The sequence below is a fragment of the Perissodus microlepis genome, chromosome 9, assembly GCF_051167445.1.
Source record: "Perissodus microlepis isolate ML-2025 ecotype Zambia chromosome 9, ASM5116744v1, whole genome shotgun sequence".
NCBI classification, from domain to species: domain Eukaryota; kingdom Metazoa; phylum Chordata; class Actinopteri; order Cichliformes; family Cichlidae; genus Perissodus; species Perissodus microlepis.
The window spans coordinates 2,719,835-2,727,060 of record NC_140469.1 but is presented as its reverse complement, the minus strand read 5'-3'; the positions used below and the strand labels follow the sequence as shown (position 1 = coordinate 2,727,060).

Genomic DNA, 7,226 nt, shown 5'->3' with positions numbered 1-7,226 from the left:
AGACACTCCCACGGCGCAGACTTTGCTATCCGCACAGAGCGTTTCTGGTGTGGCTTATGCAGAAGAGACAATACAGCTCCCGGTAAGCATGTCTGTTGTAGCCTGCCCTTTATAAATATCTCTTTGATTATTCAAACAGTGTTTAAATTGTGACTCGTTTGTTATCCAAAATTTTTTTATCTATGTTACTGATTTAAAATATACAGATATATATTTCAAGTTTTTAGCTCAAACAGACTCTTGAGCATATTCATATAGCAAATCCACATAACCAGTGTGCACCCTAATGTACATCTTTAAACTGTATGTTAATCAGTACATGAAGCGTACCTGTGAAAAGAGTCCATCATTTGTGAATTTACTGATTTGCTTTTTAACTGCAGTTTTCACAAACTGCGGATGATGAAATCCTCTGTATTGTAGAAAATGAACTATTGCTGTTCCTACTTACTGAGTTCCCGAGCTACTTCTTTACTATGTGAATAAACAATTTGAACAAGAAAGGATTTAAAGACACATTGAAGCAAAGGCAAAAAAATTTGTAATGAAATTTATGTGACGTTATGTAACGTTCTTCCGAAATCCGGCAGAGAGTGAAAATCCAAGAGCTGCTGCAATCCTCTGCATTAATGATCTTTCTGTTTCTCTCCTTGTGCGTGTGTGTGTGTGTGTGTGTGTGTGTGTGTGTGTGTGCTCACAGAGAGGAGGTCACGGCAGGAGTTCCCTGAGTTGACACGTATGAACCATAAAGTCAGTTTGGACTGAGGAGCAGTTGGTAAACTACATTCAGTCTTGACAAAATTACTTTTTTATCCAAAGCATGCACAACAAATCAAATCTCTGTATCACAATGATTTCAATAAAACCTTATTATTTTATGGGGGCAATATCACAAATTACCGTAGATCATTAATAGGGAACAAAGAAGGAGGATCACATCAGCAATGGGAGACAGAAGTCTTGACACATGCTTATAACTTAGAAACACAAAAAACCCAGTTACAGCTGGTAAGATTTATGGTATAAACCAGACTTTCACAGTCTGCATCTTTACAGGGTTTTTTCTGCTTTTGTTCACTCCTAGTGTGATTAACAAACAACAACCACAAACACAGAGCCCACTAACTATTAGCCGCTTTTCCCCCTAAACAGTCAGTTGACTGAGAGAAATACAATCCATTATTGTGAACGCTGAAGGAGATGTGCTCCATAGTCAAACTTATATTTCCTTAACTTACATCCTATGTTCTGTTTAATTCCGGCATCCCTTTGATGGAAAATTGGTTAAACCATTGCTCAACTTATGTCTGAATGACGGCAGATAATTCTGATGAAAAAGAAACTTACTCTGTAAGTACTTTGCAGCTGAGTCGAGGGTTCGTGGAAATAAGGTCAGGAGGTGTCCGGCATGAGTGCGCGTGCGGCCTGACGTTCCATTTGGGACATCTGACAGACACATTAGTGCAACTCAGACTGTGAGCAGCAACTCCTGTATACTGAACATAAGAAAAGTAATGTGTAGTGCTTCTTTTTTTTTCTAACCGAGATTCCAGGGCTCATGCTTATATGGTTTTATTTTATCCAAAAATAGGTTAGTTTAGCGATCGTGTAACTGTGTCCTTGACCTTTTTACCGGTTTGAGGAGTTGGTTCCCTAGTCCAAATATTTGGGATGGTTCAAATGCCGAGTCTCTATATGGAATCAACAGGATATTTTCCACGTTTTTTCTTAAATGTGTATAAATGGGATTGGATGATGTCCGATAAAAGTAATAAACATGGATGTAAATCTGTTTTTTTTAACTTTGCAGACTCATTTACCCACTCCAGTGAAAGCGATAAAAAAAGATCGTGGCTTTAAAGAGATTATGAACACAATGCAATACGTTTGGTTTTTTGCTACATTAACAACTTTTCCAACTCTGATTCTCTGCAGGACCAACATGGACATCAGTTCAGACGGCACACGCAACATGTTCAAACTTGCATGGAGACCTTTCAGTAAATATAAGAAGATGGTTAAGGCGAGAAATTGCTATTCTGTCTTTTACATCGGTACAAAGGGAGGACTAAATGCCAAAAAAGAGAAAAGTTTTTAAAAAAATGACGCTTTAAAACAGTTCAAGTATCTTTGTGTTTACGGGGAGAAGGGAATAACTACGGCCGAGGCTCTGAAAAGAGACGGTCGCTTCACCGATGACCTGGGCTACTTTGAGCTGGTTAACATCGACGACGAACGTAAGACTGAGTGCACAGACATAAATGATTGTCTGGACAATAAGAAATTCCAGACATGTTTTCCACAGGGAGCAGATACGGAAATAAAAGATGTAGCCATCCCAGGGCAGCAGAAACCTCCACACGCATCAAATAATGCAAAGCGCAGCGGTGGAGTGACATCAGTCTTAGATGTAGCACGACAGAATGGATTGAGTCTAAAAACGGCAATCAAAGAAACGGGCAGCAGTACTGACCGTAAGGAGGTTTACGATCTACTTTGTCAGCAGTATCCGCGTCTGAAACGATGGATGGAGTGTAGATTACCTAAAAATTCTTTTCAGGAAGAACCGAAATACAGGAAGGAGACCTTTGGAAAGAGCCGACAGCCTTTTACTGAAATTCGCAGTGTTATGTTGCTGCTCGAACTGAGCAAGTCAGTTTGCCTCATAACTGGTTCCTTCATAAAGCAAGGCACAGGCTTTGTGCTATTTGACAACTTTGTCTTGACCAACGCCCACTTATTCGACTACTGGGTTAAATCAAACTCACCTAACGCGTGAATTTGTAAACGTTACCGTGGTCTTTAACTTTGAAGACCAAGAATCAGACAGGAACAACCTCAGCACTAAGGTGTTCGTCGGCAACGATAAGTTAGATTATGTCATACTTAAGCTGGAAACAGAGAAAGTGCCGCCAGGGCTCCTTAAGACATTTGGACCTGTGCCTTCAGACGGCGAGGCCTGTGTCGTCGGACACCCAGGAGGAGGAGTGAAAAAAATGAGTCCTACATGCGTCATCGAGAAAGAGAGGCGGGAGAATAATGAAAATTCATCGGGGTGTTTTAATTGTTTAAGTAAGACCGATTTCTGCTCAAGATCACACCTAGTCACCAGTGTCATCACTGAAATCAGAATCAGAATCAGAATAATTTATTAATCCCTGGGGGAAATTGTTTTTTGTTACAGTGCTCCATTATAAACCAACATTAAGACAAGACAGACAATACGCTAACTAAGAATAGTACAATATATACATATATATACATACATAAGTCACTCATAAATAAATAGCTGGAAAAGAAACGTGTAGTTGTAGCAGTAACCAGTGTGTTAAGTGGATGCGTTGGGAGATGGCCACAGGCAGGAAAGATTTCCTGTGTCGTTCAGTGGTGCTTTTCGGTAATCTCAGTCTCTCACTGAACGAGCTCCTGTGACTGACCAGCATGTCATGGAGTGGGTGGGAGGTGTTATCCAACATTGTCTTTATCTTGGACAGCATCCGCCTCTCCGACACCACCTTGAGGGAGTCCAGCTCCATCCCCACAACATTACTGGCCTTACGGATTAGTTTATTAAGTCTGTTGGCATCTGCGACCCTCAGCCTGCTCCCCCAGCATGCAACAGCATAGAGGATCGCACTGGCCACAACAGACTCATAGAAAATCCTGAGCATTTTCTGGCAGATGTTGAAGGACCTCAGTCGCCTCAAAAAATAGAGACGACTCTGGCCCTTCCTGTAAAGTGCTGTGGTGTTTTTAGCCCAGTCCAGTTTATTGTCAATGTGTACTCCAAGGTATTTATAGTCCTCCACAATGTCAACACTGACCCCCTGGATTGAAACAGGGGTCAAGTGTTTCCTGGTCTTCCTGAAGTCCACGATCAGTTCCTTGGTCTTTGCCACGTTGAGCTGCAGATGATTCTGCTCACACCACGTGACAAAGGAGTCGACCACAGCCCGGTGCTCTGTCTCATCATCCCTGCTGATGCATCCAACCACCGCAGAGTCATCAGAAAACTTCTGAAGATGGCAGGTCTCTGTGCAGTGGCTGAAGTCTGTGGTGTAGAGGGTGAAGAGGAAGGGGGAGAGGACAGTCCCCTGTGGTGCCCCTGTGTTGCTGATCACCTTGTCAGACACACACTGTGGGAGACGTACATATTGTGGTCTTCCGGTCAGGTAATCAACAATCCAGGACACCAGAGAAGCATCCACCTGCATCGCTGCTAACTTATCACCCAGGAGGGTCGGCCTGATGGTATTGAAAGCACTAGAAAAGTCAAAAAACATGACCCTCACAGTGCTCGCCGGCTGGTCCAGATGGGTGTAGACACGATTGAGCAGGTAGATGATGGCGTCCTCAGTTCCCAAACGAGGCTGATAAGCAAACTGAAGGGGATCCAGGTGTGGTCTTACTATGGGTCGCAGCTGGTCCAGGATGAGCCTTTCCAGGGTCTTCATGATGTGGGAGGTCAGTGCCACGGGCCTGTAATCCTGGGGGCCACTGGGACGTGGCGTCTTTGGTACAGGGACGAGGCATGATGTCTTCCACATCACTGGGACCCTCTGCAGACTCAGACTCAGCATAAACAGTTTATGAAAGACTCCACACAGCTGGGGGGCACAGGTCTTGAGGACGAGGGGACTCACTCCGTCTGGTCCAGCAGACTTGCCTGAGTGAAGTCTCCTCATTTGCATCTCAACCTGGTATTGAGTGAAGGTGATGGGTGGGGGAGGGGTGTCAGGAATCTCACAGGAGGCAACAGCGCCATGTGAAGAGAGAGGCTGGCACAGTGGTGTGGCTCTGGATTCCAGGCTGACTACAGGTGAGGTTGTGGGGGTGGGAGCAGACACTGTGGTGTCGAATCTATTGAAAAACAGGTTCAACTCGTTAGCTCTATTCTCACCTCCCTCAGCTCCCCTGCTGTTGGTTGGCCTGAATCCAGTGATGGTCTTCATGCCCCTCCACACCTCTCTCATGCTGTTCTGCTGGAGTTTCCACTCCAGCTTCCTCCTGTAATTGTCCTTAGCCTCTCTGATCTTATCCTTTAGTAACACCTGGACCTTCCTCACCTCCTCTTTATTGCCCCCTCTGAAAGCCCTCTTCTTGTCGTTGAGGAGGGCTTTGATGTCCTTAGTCACCCACGGCTTGTTATTTGGGTAACAATGAACAGTCTGAGCTGGAACAATGGAGTCGGTGCAGAAAGTTATGTAGTCTGTGATGCACTCAGTAAGCTCATTGATGTCCTCTTCGTGAGGCTCACAGAGTGTTTCCCAGTTGGTCACCTCGAAACAGCCCTGTAGTTCCGCTATTGCCTCCTCTGACCACCTCCTAACAGTCCTGGTGGTCACAGGTTTCCTCCTCACAATTGGCACATAGCGGGGGGTGAGGTGAATCAGGTTATGATCTGACCTACCAAGTGGGGGGAGGGAGGAGGAGCTGTATGCATCCTTTACATTAGCATACAGTAAGTCTAAAATTTTCTCTCCCCTGGTGGGACAGTCCACATATTGTCTGAATGTTGTTAGTGTATTGTCCAGTGATACATGGTTGAAGTCACCCGAGATCACAATAAAGGCACTCGGGTGCTGAGTCTGTAACCGGGCTATGGCAGAGTGGATAGTGTCACATGCAGCTGTGGGGTTAGCAGAGGGAGGAACATAAACAGCCACCAAGATGACGTGAGAGAATTCCCTGGGTAAATAATACGGCCTGAGTCCAACAGCACACAGTTCAATGTCCGGGCAACAAATCTTTTCTTTGATTGTTATGTTGGCAGGGTTACACCACCGGTTGTTAACTAAAACAGCAAGCCCACCTCCTTTCCGCTTACCGCTAGCGATGCTGTCCCTGTCCGCCCGAACAGTGTGGAAGCCTTCCACGGAAGCATTCTCATCGGGAATGTCCTGGTGCATCCATGATTCAGTGAAACACATCAGGCTACACTCACGGTATTCCCTCTGACTCCGTACCAGTGCTGAGAGCTCGTTGATTTTATTTGCCAACGATCGCACATTTCCCATTATGATAGACGGCAGACACGGTTTATACCTCCTCCTCGCTTCAAGCCTCCGCTGTCTCACCGTCTCCTTCTTTCTTCTCTTCTGTCCTTGACCTCTGCATCCCCGATGTGTTTTCCTCCAAATTTCAGCTGGTACTTCTGCGGGCCTGGCCAGCGAGCCGGCCGGCATCAGGGCGATCAGCTGATCTCTGGAGTAAACAGTCCGTGAGTGTAGGAGATGTGCCGCGGTCCCGTTCCTTGATAAAAGTAACTGTTCCACGGCCACCAGAAGAACAAAAACTCTCTCAATCCACATGATTGAGTAAAAGATAATAAACGGATGAAAATACAAGTCAGAAAAAAAAGAATACGTAAGAAAAAAGAGCTAAACTAAGAGAAAAAGCAGGAGCGACTGTAACAGGCTGCACGCTGGTTGGCGCATGCGCACTGTTTCACTGAAATGAAGAGATATACACTATATGGGCAAAATTACTGGGACAACTGCTCATTACACCTGCAGAAGCTCATCAGACATGGAAACCCATGGCATGAAGCTCCCAGTGCACAGTTCCTGTGCTTATTTTTGTGCTGCATTTTGGAACTTTGCTGTTATTGAATCAGCAGAGCATTGAAGTCCATTGATCACTATGTGCCCCAGCACTTTGTGTGACTGCACTTTATGTAGTCTGGTGCTTCATAGCTGAGTTGCTGTAATTCCAAAATGCTTCCACTTTGGAATAATACCACTTACAACTGATCATAGAAATTTTAGAACCAAAAAAACTTCACAAACTGACTTGTTACAATGGTGGCACTTATTTTACATTTCATTTGGTCAAGAAAATTTCTCCCAATGTCCAATCAGTTAGGCAATGAACAATAGTACTTGCTATTGTTATTATATTTCTATTGTGCACATGGTTACCCTTCTGCTTTCACTACTTTCCCTGTGACTTCAGAGATCAACAGACACTCGTCTGGGCAGGAAAATTCACAAATGCAGCAGTTTTCATGACAGTGACAATACTCTACTACTCTAATACAAATAGACACCGATGTGGCCAAACCACCATTTTCATGATTTCTTGCATTCATTTGAATCTCAAGTCACGATATCTAATCAAAATGATCCCAATAATACTCTTTCAACCGTACCATAAAAGAAAAACGGGAGCCATGGCTGCACTGAACAGGTCACCTGCACTGAGCAGATGAGTGGTGGAGCAAGCAA

At 44.6% G+C, this 7,226-nt stretch overlaps 1 pseudogene; it reads left to right on the top strand.

The window, feature by feature from the left end:
• Nucleotides 1-1,942: 1,942 nt before the first annotated feature.
• On the top strand, nt 1,943-6,224 carry LOC146379876 (serine protease FAM111A-like; annotated as a pseudogene).
• The last annotated feature ends 1,002 nt before the right edge of the window (nt 6,225-7,226 follow it).